This window comes from Mandrillus leucophaeus, unplaced genomic scaffold, assembly GCF_000951045.1.
Source record: "Mandrillus leucophaeus isolate KB7577 unplaced genomic scaffold, Mleu.le_1.0 Scaffold319, whole genome shotgun sequence".
Lineage (NCBI taxonomy): Eukaryota > Metazoa > Chordata > Mammalia > Primates > Cercopithecidae > Mandrillus > Mandrillus leucophaeus.
In genome coordinates, this window is record NW_012103354.1 from 1,363,051 (window position 1) to 1,377,498 (window position 14,448).

Sequence of the window (14,448 nt, forward strand, 5' to 3'; positions counted from 1 at the left end):
AAAAAAAACAAAAACTGTCCATAAAGGGACGTGCTAATTCTTGGGTTGTCAGAGAGCAAGTGATCATCCCACAAGCAGATCCTCAGCCCACACTGTGCAGGTTTAGAGAGCAAGCTGATTGAAACACAGTTGGGAAGTCCCCCACATAAACAGAATCAAGCAGCCTGGCTTCAGGAAGCTGTTGCACTGCAGTAACCGACATGTCCTCTGCAGAAGTCTTCCTACTCCTCCCCCAACTGTGGCTGTTCTATATAAACTACATTTCAAGGCACGGTAACAACTGAAGAGCGATGTGCCACCAGCATCCCTAAAACTGCTTTTGGCTGAAGGAAAAAAAGCTTGGAAAGCGGTACAAGCCCAGGTTTTCCCCGGATTCAAGAACAATTCGGACTTGGGTTGGAGGGGTCATTTCAGCTTCCAGGAATGTTTTTTAAAATGTCCTACTGATACAGGAAGAGCAGGGAAGTGCTGGATAGAGAAGGGTGGTGTCCTTGGCGAGGGCTCCACCCTCAGGCCTGTTGTGCCCACGGACCTATGTGAGGACGAGCATTCCTATTTTCACACGCAAAAAGTTGCCTTTTGACCCACCACACCCCCGATCCTGTGCTCATATAAGCCCAAGACCTTAAGTGGACGCACACAAGCGGCTGGGCGTCGAGAGGAACACCAGCAGAAAAATACACAGACAGATGCTTGCAGGCCATTGATGGTAGAACAACATGAATGCTGAGGTAAATTTGGCTGGCGATGGTCAGAGGAGAGTCTAGCTGCTGAGCGGCCTGACTCCAGGGGTAGGCCACCTTCCCATTCCATCCCCCTTCTGGCTCCCCATCCATCTGCTGAGAGCTACTTCCACCATTCAATGAAACCTTGCACTCATTCTCCAAGCCCACGTGTGATCCAGTTTTTCCAGTACACCAGGGCAAGCACCCGGGATACAGAAAGCCCTCTGTCCCTGCGGTAAGGCAGAAGATCTAATTTAACTGATTTATACAAGCCGCTTACAGACAGCAAAACTGAAAGAGCATATTGTAACACACGCCCAGTGGGGCTTTGGGAGCTGTAAACACTTAACTGTAGACACTGCTATGGGGTCGCAGTCCACATTCCCCTTGACCTGCCCAGCTGCATGCTCCCCCTAGGGGTTTGAGCAGCAGAGCACCCAAGACTCTAGCCACACCCCTGTCACATGCCCTGTGAGGAGGATAAGGGAAAACTCCTCCCACGTCACTACTTTAATATCCAGTCCTTCCAACTATTCCTACAAACTGAGACATTAGTTACTAGGGCTGCTACAACAACAGTCACCCCCATCTTTGTGAACCATTCCAAAAGACCCAATGGCCTTACCATATTGGTATACTACAGAACACCTGCAAAGCTCTCATGCAAACATGTGCCTCAGTCAATACTCAATAAGATGATTTTACACACAGGAACACCTAAATAACTAAATCAATCTACTATGTAGAAGGAGAGGGCGTCATGATGGAGAAATGAAGAAAAATCAGTGAAGGAGTTTAAATGAGGATCATAATGCCTCTTAACTGACTCTCAAAGAAAAATTCTTCATGGCCTTATGCAGCATCATTTGAAAAATTTAGTGTCTGTTGGCAATTCTTTTTCACATACATCAAATAAAATTAGTTGGTTGCTTTTCTAGTCATAACTGACTAGAAGATGTACACTTAATGGGTAAAATTTGAAGGGAAAAAAGAGGGGCAGACCTAGCTCAGAAAGAAATTATGGGGTTAGGAGAGTAGGTGAGAGGATGTTAAATAAGAGAAGTTTTAAGAATGACTCAAAAACTGTGCAGCAGGCTGGAGCACTTATGCAAAGAAGCAAAAGGCTACATATACTCAGAAGTTTCTAAGGAAATATATTCCTTTCCTATATATTGGAGCAGGGTAAAAAATGGGAAATTAAAGGAAGAATCCTAAATTATCAAAAATAAAATAAAATAAATATTTTCCAAATTTCCAAAGAAACACATTCCTTTCCTATACATTAGAGAAGGGTGAAAAATTGGAAATTAAAAGGAGAATCCCAAATTACCAAAAAAAGGAATAAAACAAATATGTTCCAGATCCTCTAGTAAGAAAGTATAGAAGATTACAATATGTCTTTATCATATTCCCCTCCCCATATCAATTCCAGTTTCTGTGATATTGGTTCTATTCTCTGTTACCTCTAATGCAAATCTGAAATTTCACCATGACTTTTTGAAATATCTTATCTTCTGTTCTTATCCCAACAGGCTCTCTTTGTATCTCTGCATTCACCTTAATTTCTTGCCCCTCCTGTACCACTCATGATTTTGTTTCAAACAGGCTGTTTTTGACATGCAAGTGGGAAGTCTTATATTTGGAAAATATAATTTCCAGAACTTTAATTTTTTCTTTAAATCGCCAGAGCAATGGTTTGTTTTGTTTTGTTTTTCTATTAAGTACAGATTTGCATTTTGATGCTATTGATTTCTGTATCTAACTCATTCAAAATTACAAGGAATAAAACTAAGCTCTGTGCTTTCTAAGAGCCAGGATAAATAGTATCCCTAGTCATCACCCAGTTTCCCTGGAACACTGGTCACAGTTTTTCGCCTGATGGGCTTGGGTTTAAGCTTCTCCTGCTCCAACAAATGGATTCTCTGCCATTTCTTTTCATGCAAGAAAATAATCCAGAATAAAACACCTTTGCCATTACTTTTATTTCTGCATCTCTCTGGGTTATTATTTGCATGCCTTTGGAAGAAAGTAGTAATAAGGAAGTTAACTGAAACCCAAGCAATGAGTAGGGCTCTGGAACTGTTGGGTTCCTAATGAATTTCTCAGTGTTTGTGGATAGTTACCTATTATTCTCATCAGCTGCAACTACAGGGACTTCAAGTTAAGGTTAGACGGTGAAGGTCAGTCTCAAAACTGTGTGTGTGGGTGCGCGCGTGCGCACGCACACACATGTGCAGACGAGAGAAAGATGGAGAAATAATATGAAAATGTATATATTCATGCACACGTACATATGCATGAGCATATGAAGCCCTCTGTGGAAAAGAGAAACAAAGAGGGTGCTTGTTAAATGCAGAGACTGTTTTTCCTCTAGGTTTGCTAAGCTATATGGCCTGTCTGGTTTTGAGAATGTGCTTCTCAATCCATTCCATAAACCTGGTAGCATAAGGTCCTACACTCTTCTCTTAACTTTATACTGTTTTCCTAGTTTGTCTTTTTGCATCTTCAAAGGCATATCAGACATAAATAGTCTGTGACATTACTAACTTATTCATATTTCACCTACTGGAAGAATGTATTAATTATAGAAAGTATCTGATTTTCGATAGTTTAAGAGAACCTCTCAATGATATTGCCTGCCATATGAGACAGTACATTTTAATTTTCTTCTGTGTTTACTGGTCTGCTCAATTAATTAGTTGTTTTGCTTTACATTGTTTTGAGTCCATTTCAATTATTTCTATCTCTCCCTTAAATAATTAACTTTATCAATGATTTTGTCAATGTATTAACCTAGAGTTGGCCATTGTAACTACATTATCTTCTTTATAAATTATCTGTATATCTGGAATTATTTGGTCTCTCTTATTTCTCATTTTTCTTAAAGGTAAATGGTGATTGGTGATTCCCTATTTTTTTTTTTTTTCGTTAGATTACCAGAAGTTGATCTAGTTGATCTACTTTATCTATTTTGAGACATGGGGAGGGGGTTAGTTTGGATATAACTTCCTGGAATAATTTATTCCATTTTCTAATTATTTTCTATTTCAATTTATTTCAGTTCTTATCTTCATAATTTGCATTTACCTAGTTCCCCAGGTTGGTTTTGGAGTCTCAGTCTAGTATCTTAAATGGATTGAATAATTTAATGTTATTATTATTTCTTGTTTAATAAAAAATTGACTTACTGTTATGAGCTTGCCTACAAGTATAACTTTGTCACTATAACATATTTATGATGAAATTTTCTTAGGTTTCTTTCTAAATAATCAGGAATTTAGAGCCTATTATTCTAATTATTTAGAAATTTTAATCTTCATTATTGTTTTTACTTGGATTTTTAATTTGTATTTAATTGACATTAAATTTGAAGAGTTGATCTTATAATCTTTATTTTAAAAGATTTAAAACTTTAGTGTGCTAACTTGCAATTGCAAAAATATGAAACCAACCTAAATGCCCATCAATCAACGAATGATAAAGAAAATGTGGTATGTATGCACCACAGAATACTACTCAGTCATAAAAAGGAACGAAATAATGGTATTTGCAGCAACTTAGATGGAGTTGGAGACCATTATTCTTTTTTTTTTTAACTGGAGATCATTATTCTACGTGAAATGACTCAGGAATGGAAAACCAAACATTGTACATCCTCAATTATAAATAGAAGCTAAGCTATGAGAATGCAAACACATACAAATTATGTAATGGATTTTGGGTACTAAGGGGGAAAGGGTCGGAAGGGCTGAGGGACAGAAGACCACACATTGGGTACAGTGTACACTGCTCGGGTGACCTGTACGCCAAAATCTCAGAAATCACCACTAAAGAACTTATTCATGTAAGGAAAAACTACCTGTTCCCCAAAAGCTGTTTGAAATAAAATAAAATAAAATAAAGTACAAATTTAAAAATAAAGTATACACTTAAAAGAAGAAAGAAATAAAACTTTATTGGGCTCATTTTTGTGGCCTTAGAATAAGGTGAAAATTTTTATATCTTTCATGAAAGCTTAAAGAACATATTTTATTTTAAAACATTCATATTCTTATTATTTTATTTAAATTTATCTATGTATGATATATTTATGTTTTTTAGTCTATTTTAACTGCCAAGAGGTATGTTACTTTCTCCCAAAGCAAACGTGTTTCTGTAAATTTCCCACTTTATTTCTAACATTTTTAGCTTTATATAGTTTGATGTTATGTTATTCAGCAAATAAATTTTCATGACATTTTATCTTCACTGTGGATTGTAAAGTGACACTCTTTGTCTCCTTTAATAGTATTTGGTCTGGAATAAAATTTGTCTGAACTAATGTCGCCAGCGCTGCTTTCTTTATTTCTGTATTTCCCCACTGATATTTTTAACCACTTTTTCATCTTTGTCTTTTCGTTTTATGTGGTATTTACGACATTGAGGTAGAGATGTAGTGGTGAATACAATAAGAAAAGTTTGGCCTTTTCGATTGTTGGGAAATATCATTAATTATACAGAATCTTTAAAAATTATCTGAAAAGTGCCCAGTAGAAACCTTTTGTTGGCAGACACTGCACCATCTCTGTGTGGTTTCCTCCAGGAGGCCAAGCTGTGAATTGTCAGTCCCTGGCCTCATCTCACTCCTGGCTATGTGCCTTGGCTAAACCAGCATGCCTCTAGGCTAGAGAGTCAGTTTTGGTACTCAGAATACAAGTAAAATAAGACAGGTAAATAAGATGTAACTACTAGGTAAAATCTAGATGTTTACAGTAGTAATATTAGGTACTTTTCCATGTGTACCTGGTAGATACCCACTGCCATTTTCTCCTGTACTCTCAGAATAACAGTAGAGGTATCACTGATATCTACTGATGACAGTAGAGTTATCAGAGTTGTGTTGTACGGGGAATAAAATTGCAGAAAACTAGAGAAACTCATATTATAGATTTTAAGTGGCATCCTCTCTGCCAAGACAGGCTTAGACAGGGACCTTGTCTACAGTGCCATGGGAGGTGTCAGGCATCAATGCTATATGTGAAGAGATCCGCTCTAAGCTCTTTGCATGTACTTAAAATCTCTGTACCTCAATATCCTCATCTGTAAAATAAGATTACATGAAGCAATAGAGTGTGCATAAAGTGCTTAGAGCAAATCTGTTGATATGCAGTAACTGACAGGCAGGGGTTAGCTAACATTGTTACCGACTTGGCCGTCTTGTTTCGTATCTGCTTTGCATACTGATTTGCTATTTCTTCTATTGAATATTTTGTTTATTATTTGTATTTATTATTTTGGTCTGCATTTTGCTTTTCCTCATTTTATCCCAGTAGTTTGGAAGGAATCTTTTCAAAATTTTACTTTGGTTTCATTTTACATCTTTGAATCGCTTTTTCTCTGGTTTTCAAGATTTCATGTCAACTCTCATCCACTTTATAAGAAAAACAATTTATGTTTTTCATGCCTCTCTCTAAACCCATTTTCTATTCAGTTAGCACTGCATAATTGAGAACTATCTCTTGAGAATTATATTGACATTTGCATTCAAATTGGAAGGGTATTTACAGTTTTTGACTTAAGATCAATTGTTTTCTCAAAATCACTTTTAATACCATGGTTCCCCCATTCTTGAGTCGTTCATCTCAGTCAGTCCTAGTAGGATGTAGATCACATTCAAGTTCCTTCTCCCTCAAATAAGAGTTTAAGCATTTTTTTTGTTTTATTTTGTTTTCATGTCCTTTTCTTGCTTTTTTTTTTTTTAACCTTTACCCACGAGTGGCCATTTGGCTGATGACAACGCTCTTGGGTTGCACACATTTCCCTGAAAATACTGTACAAGTTGCCCCATTTTCTGGCATTTACTACTTTCTTCTAGGTGTGAATCCTTTTTCCCTTATCTTTTCTTAAAATATAGTAGGATTTTTGATCTCCATATTTAGATCTTTTCAGTTTCAGAAAATAGTGTCTAATTATACCTTTGATGATTGTTTTCTTTCACTCACTCCCTTTTAATCTTTAGAAACATCTACAATTTATGTATATTGTATCAGTTCTCCGTCTCCCTATTCCTTTTATCATCTTTTACTTTGTATTCCTCTGATGTCTACTGGATGCTTAATAAATATTTCTTTTAGTAAGACACAAAAGAATGAAGAGAGAAAGGAAAAAAGGAAGGAAGGAAGGCAGGAATCTGGGGACATGTTTTCGAGTTTATCCTACTCAGCTTTGATTTAACTTTCTGATCATTTCTGTCTTAATTGTGGGAAGTTAGCATTTTGCCTCCTATGGTCGAATAATAAGTTCCGTGCAAACTTTTCTTGTACCAGGCAGTTTCATTTTTTTTTACATTCATCTGTGTTGTGGTTGTTGTTTTCAAAATGGTTTTTAAATAGTGTTTTAGGGCCTCAACTTTTGGTATCTTACCAAGCATTCTACATGCTCTCCCCACACCTAACATATACAATAAATCATTTTCAGTATAATGATGTTTTTATTTTTGTTCTCTAGTATTTCCCAGTCACCCCCATTGACTTCCGTTTTTTGACAGACACTCCCAAGTGATAACACATGAAATTGCTAGTTTGTAACAGGTGTGCCTCTGCTCAGGCACTCCTAGAGTAAGGTGGGAATCATCTCCTAATCTATCTATTTGGTTCTCTGAAACTTTAAACCAATGACTCAATATAACATAGAAATAGCCTTCATTGTATACACTGTTTCCAGCCCCAACACAGCCCTCTCCCTGTTATGGGTTATGGCCCTGGAGATACAGGGTGTCCTGCCCACCCTCACTGCATGCTTTTATTTCCTATGAGTGGATGTCAGTGGGATAGAACAAGACACAGGAGTCAACTGCCCCTTTCAAGAACAAGAGATGCTTTAAATAAATAAAACTACTTTTATGATTGGTATAAAACCCAAGTCTCTGGGACAGATGGAGACAGTGTGACAGTGTATGTGTGTGCATCTATGGGTATGAGATAAAGAGGGGAACACATTTTCATCCTACATTCTCTCATGGGTGAAAAATATTGTTCTGTTGTCTACTGTTTTTCTTTTTTCTTTTCTTTTCTTTTTTTTTTTTTTTGAGATGGGATTTCACTCTAGCTCATACTGGAGTGCAGTAGCACAATCACAACTCACTGTAGCCTCAACCTCCCAGGTTAAAGCCTCTTCCAAAGTATCTCGGACTACAGATGCACACCACCACACACAGCTATTTTTTAAAATTATTTTTCTAGAGATGGGGTCTCACCATGTTGTCCAGGCTGGTCTTGAACTCCTGTGCTCTTCCTCCTGCCTCGGCCTACCAAAGTGCTGGGATTACAGGGATAAGCCACCTCGCCTAGCCACCACTGCCGCCGCCTCCTCCTCCTCCTTTTCCTGCTCTTCCTCTTCCTCTTCTCCTCCTCCTCCTCCTTCTTCTCCTCCTCCTCCTCCTCCTTCTCCTCCTCTTCCTCCTCCTCCTTCTCCTCCTCCTCCTCTTCTTTCTTCTCCTCTTCCTCGTCTTCTTCTTCCTCTTCTTTGGAAAAGGAGTGGAATTTATAGTTCTGCTGCTAAGACATTACTTTTATTCTTTGTTAACTTCCCATTTTGAAAAATAATCACTTCTTCCTAAAAACCCTTCAGAGCACCACACCCAAAGGCAATCAAAGAAAAATTCCAACCATTCAAGGGGACAGAAATAAGAATGAGCAGCTCATAGCAAACCACAGGTGTGGCTACATGTGGTGGAACATGTTGGGGGAAAGCAGAATGCCCTTTAAACCTGACTTTATAATAATTCTATCATTCACATTTTTAAAATTAAACAACTTCCAGGAACAGAAGCCTAGAAAATCCTGCAGTTCACAGTCATAGGCCTGACCCATGGAATTGCTATCGTGGGCAAATCTACATGCATCCAAAATTATATAGAAAGAAAACATGGCTGGCAAAAACAAAACAAACAAACAAACAAAAACCCTAAGTAAAAACAAACAATCCTCTATAAGCTAAACATTTTACCATGTCTGAGTTACAAAAAAAAGTGGAGGCTGTCATTATAGTTCTGCTTTGTAATACTCAAAGGTTACATAAATTATGGGTAAGCCAACTGTTTAAAAAAATTCTCTATAAAGTTGTCGTTTCAGATTAGGTTCAACCATAGTAACCCCATCTTCTGATTACCTTCATTAAATCCTAAATGAGATCCCACCTTTCACTCACAGCTCACATGCCACCTGTTCCGTTAATTACAGATACCCGAATCAAGCCTAAACCAATGGGATTCTGAGACCCAACAAGGACAGAGTAGATAAAAGACCTACTACCCACCTCACAGAAGAGGCCACTTTGCGTATGCATTCTGGGATGAGAGTGCTACATTTTAAACATTATTAGTCAAAATTAGGAGTGCCTTTTTATTTTTAAAACATATTAATGTGAGGTTTATAACATATAACATTGTGCATCTTTTTTTCACTTAACATGATGTAACTTGCAAATATCTCCATATTACATGGCCGTCATAACCCATCATTTAAATAACTGTATGACACCTCACACAATGCGTACACCATCATCTATTTCTTCCATCATTGGAGATCTGGAATGAGAAAGTTACTTTACAAAATCCCAAGGTGAAATATTTCTCTGGAAAAGTTTAATGATTCAGGCCCAGGGTTTAGGCTTTTTGACAACGTATAAAGACAGATGTTTCCCATTGAGAAAGGAAACGTACCATTCAGAGTTTGGCTTCTTGTTGCTCTTCTTGTTTTTGTTTTTAGCACAACTAACCAACTTTCTGTTCTTCTGTTCATATAAAGTAGTTGCTTATAAAGTATAGTTACTTAGTTATATAAGCAGCTACTTTATATAAAGATGCCAGGGATTGAGTACCACTTCAGAAAGGAGTGGGGAATAATAAAACCGATGGACCCAGTCAAGCATACTTTTCCTGTTACTAGTTGTTGCACATTTTGATTCCTAACTCATAGTAAGAATGTTTTTTGGCCCTAGGAGCCAGCTGGAGAGATTGAGGACATTTGCGATAAAAGTGGAAGGCTCTCACCAGAGACCTCTAGGCCTCCTCTTTCCAAAACAACAATAAATGAGGATTATTCTCAATCATATGTGATTTATGTGAAGTTTGGCAATTTCTGGGACAAAATGAATAAAAAAAAAAAGATGTGCAGCCATACGAAATACCTCTGGTTAGGCTTTTTTGAGAATGACTAAATTCAAGATACAGATGTGAGTATGTGTGACTGTGTGTGCACGACAGAGATGGAGGGGAAAAAAGAAGGAGACAGGAAAAGAAAGAGTGGAGGGGAGGGGAAGAAAGAAGGAGACAGGAAGAGAAAGAGTGGAGGAGAGAGGAAGAAAGACAGAGAGAAAGAGAGAGACATACAGAGGTAGAAAGAGAGACAGGAAAACAGAAAGAAAGAGAGAACACAGTATGGTGTGTTCTGTAGTTCCACGCAAGGGAGGAGGTGCTGGCAGTGAGAGCCACCTGCTCTGTCAAGGAGTATTTCACCACTGACATCATTGTAAAAGTCAGTTGTGTTACTACTTTCACCTTCTCTGTAGACAACACACCCACTGTGGCTTTCATTTAGGACAGACCACTTCCATTTATCCAGCTCTAGTATGCCACTGGCTTCCACATATAGTACCCGATCCCTACAAAACAAAATCAGCTGGGGTAATTGTTGCTAACATCATTGTAAGAATGAGGAACATGAGACAGAATTTAAATAACTTGCCCTTAGCCATACAAAAATGAGAGGTCAAGTCAGGATTTGAACTCAGAACATACTAATTCAAAAGCCTGTATTCTGCCAAATATGCTAGCTCCATAGAGATGGCAATAGAGCTTTTATTCAAAGAGAAAAAGAGGAGAAGCAAGAAGAATCAGAGGTTATATATATAGAGAAAACTACAGAGTGGTTGCTTTTACGTTGTTTGTTCTGAGATCTTTCCCTTCTTATCTCATTATGCATTGATTTTGTACTATGTTATTTTGGCTACCATCTGTTATGAGCTGAGTGGTGTCTGCCCAAAATTCCTATGCTGAAGTCCTAACCCCCAGTACCTCAGAGTGTAACTGCATTTGGAGATAAGGCCTTTAAAGAGGTAATTAAGGTAAAATGAGGCCATATGGCTGGGCCCTAATCCAGTATGACTGATGTTTCCATAAGAAGAGGAAATTTGGACACAGAAAGTGCAGAAGGAAGACCATGGGAGAAGGAAGCCATCTACACGCCAAGGGGAGAGGCCTCAGAAGAAACCAGCGGTGCCAACACCTTGATCTCAAACTTCCTGCCTCCAGTACTTTGAGAAAGTTAAGTCTGTTGTTTAAGCCACCCAGTCTGTGGTATTTTGTTATTGCAACCCTGAGAAACTAATCCACCATCATTAGACTTACACCGAGGCTGCACTTCTTGGGGTCTGCCCCACACTGAGACCCTTCAAAGCCACTCACCCAGGGCAACCCATTAGTTGTTTGTTTGTTTGTTTTTTGAGACAGAGTTTCGCTCTTGTTGCCCAGGCTGGAGTGCAATGGCATCATCTTGGCTCAATGCAAACTCTGCCTCCCGGGTTCAAGCGATTCTCCTGCCTCAGCCTCCTGAGTAGCTGGGATTACAGGAATGCACCATCACACCTGGCTAATTTTTGTATTTTTAGAAGAGATGGGATTTCACCATGTTGGCCAGGCTGTCTCAAACTCCTGACCTCAGGTGATCTGTCCACCTTGGCCTCCCAAAGTGCTGGGATTACAGGCGTGAGCCACCTCGCCCAGCCTAGCTGTTCTTTTAGTGTCACAAGAGCAGGTCAACAGGGCCAAGCCCAGGATGTTGTTATCTGTGTCCAAGGCAGACATGGAGCTGGCACCAAATCAACATTCCTATAAGGGCTCCACCCTACCTTTCTCTTTTGTCTTTGTCAAGTGGATATTCCCATAAATTTGTAGTAAAACATACACTGGCTGCTGTTGGCAAAGATGAGCTCTCAGTTTGGGAGCCACTGAATCAGGTCCTTAACCAAACATGAAATGACAGAACTGTTTCCAGCGGAGGATTAATTGAGCCAACTCAAGGCAAACACAACGTATTTTGGCATTGCTTTTGACAGATGGAAATAAAACAAACATTAGCAACCGGATTGCAGCTAACAATATGCAAAATTAAAGAAGGTACCTTTTTAACTTTGTCTGGGAGCCCACTGGCTTTTCTTATAAAATCTGCAGCAGGAAAAAAAGACAGAGCTGTTAATCTCGTTATGCAACCAGTTAGCACATGCAAACAAGGGGAATTAAAAGTCTTTGCATTCAGGGGAGGAAACAGATATTTGACACATATATTTATTAAGGAGACTGGACTGGAAAATAGCACTCCCGTATTAATCAGAAATGGTGTAGAAAATACTTAAATAATACAACAGAATGTGCACAGACAGCATAAGCTGCTTACGAATGGAAGCGTAAGGTCTGAGTATTTTTATTTAAAGGTTAAATTTTCAATTAATTTTTTTTCAGCTTGTTGCCATCCCTTCAAAGCATCACTGTTAATTGCTATAAAACAACGTCTGCCCCTGTTTGAATTCCGGACATGAAGACCTGAAGCTGTCAGCCATCTAATGGACATCAGGGTATTGGAGCAGAAATCAAAATTGCTGTGTAAAAGCTGAACCAAAATGTCAGACTCTGAGAAGCCAGCGGATCAGTTAAAAGTCCCTTTTTTCATGTGTTGAGTGTCTTAATCTGGATGTGCCGCTGTAACAAAATACCGAAGACTGGATAATTTATAATGATTTAAATGGATTTATTTCTAATACGATAATAATAGAAATAATAGAATAATAGAAATGTCTGATTTATTTCTATGACTAAGTTGAAGATCAGGGTTCTGGCAGGTTCCGGGTCTGGTGAGGGCCAGGACTCTGCTTCCAAGATGGGGCCTTGAGCACCATGTCCTCGTGCGACAGAAGAAACAGAAGAGAACGAACCCACTCCTTCAGTCTCCCTTATAAGGGCCCTAATCCTATCTCGGAGTTCTGCTTTCATGATTTCACTGCCTCCTGAAGGCCCCCCTCTTAATGCTACCACGCTGGCAGTTGAGTTTCAACATATAAAATTTGGGGGACACAATCAGGCCATAGCGCTCAGTTTCTCAGAAGTTACATTTAGAAGTTCCAGCCCATCATGGAAAAGTGCACATAGATATATTCTATTACTAGAATTTCCAGATAACCCAGCTTCAGGGGGTTTGTGGCAGGCCAGCCTCTATATGCGTACTTACTCAGTGGATCGGCAGAGGTGAAGAAACCCACCACCTCATTTACAATGGAACTGTATACCCAGGAAACCACGTCCCTGGCTGTAAGTGAGCTCATCAACTTCTGCTGGGTTAACTGGCATTTCAGGACTCCCTCTTCTCTGCTAACATCCTCATGGTCTGGGATTATAGGAAACGAAATTGAGAAAGCAATTGTGTCACTAAGAATTGGGATTGGAAATAGGGTTAAGTCTTGAGTGGAGGATAGCATTTTATAAAACAGTCACTATTTGAGTGATGAGTACTTAAAGCCCCAACTCCACCATTGTGCCATACACCCATGGAACCTGCATGTGTGCTTCTGAATCTAAAATAAATTTTTTTACAAAGAGGGTTTGGGGTTTAAATACATTTACATATGTTTTGGCTGGAAGACATATGTTTCTCGAGAGTCAGAATTAAGTGTGAGGATGATTTTAAATTGAGAATAAAGGAGAATGATGGCATTGAGGATAAAATATAGCATTATGTTTAATTTAAAATAGCCTAGTATCATAGAAAGGACATGGTTTTTTTTTGATAAGGAAAATCTACTTTTGCAATTCTGTGCCATCTCTTAATATTTATGTAACCGTGTGCCAGTCACCAAAACTCTCAGTCTCAGTTTCTTCATCTGCAAGATGGGAATAATAATTTCTACTCTGTGCTTTCTGAACATTTTTACATTTATCCAGGAAAAATAAAATGAACAGATGATAAATTAGATCAGTCCCTCCCCACCTCACAGGGACATCTGGCATTGTTTGGAGATATTTGTGATTGTCACAATTTGGAGCGGGGGGAATATCGCTACCAAAATCTAGTAGATAGAGGCCCAGGATGCTGCTATATACCCTAAAATACACAGGATGGTATCCCCACCCCCAGAATTATTCAGTTCAAAATGCCAGCAGTACTGACACCTGATACTGATACTGAAAAACTCTAAATTAGATATAGGTAGGTAGATGATACAAGATACATACACAGCAAATGGAGAAAATGATGATTTATGTCATATATCTCCATCATATTTATGTTTCCATCATATTTATTTATTTATTTATTTATTTATTTATTTATCATAGATGTTAGCTGATTGCTAAGTAGATGAGAGATCATTCTTACATGAGACACACTAGGCATCAACAAATGGAAGTGATTTTAAAATTAAACCTAAAGACAGGATTAATACCGTGAGGATTGGGATAAAATAAAGGAAGTTGCTAAAGGTGAAATAATAATCTTAGAAGTGAAATGGTGCCAGCCATCATGCTAAGTGCATTTTAGATTGGTGTTCATTCAAGTCTAAGACAAGGATTCGTGATAGATCTATGGTTTGGGCTAAGGTGGGGATTAAGGGTAGAGCTGTGAGACAACTCTGTCAGTAGATGTTTTTTTCCAAAGAGCAACCAAAGCCCAGCAATTGTATAGACAGATGCAAACAG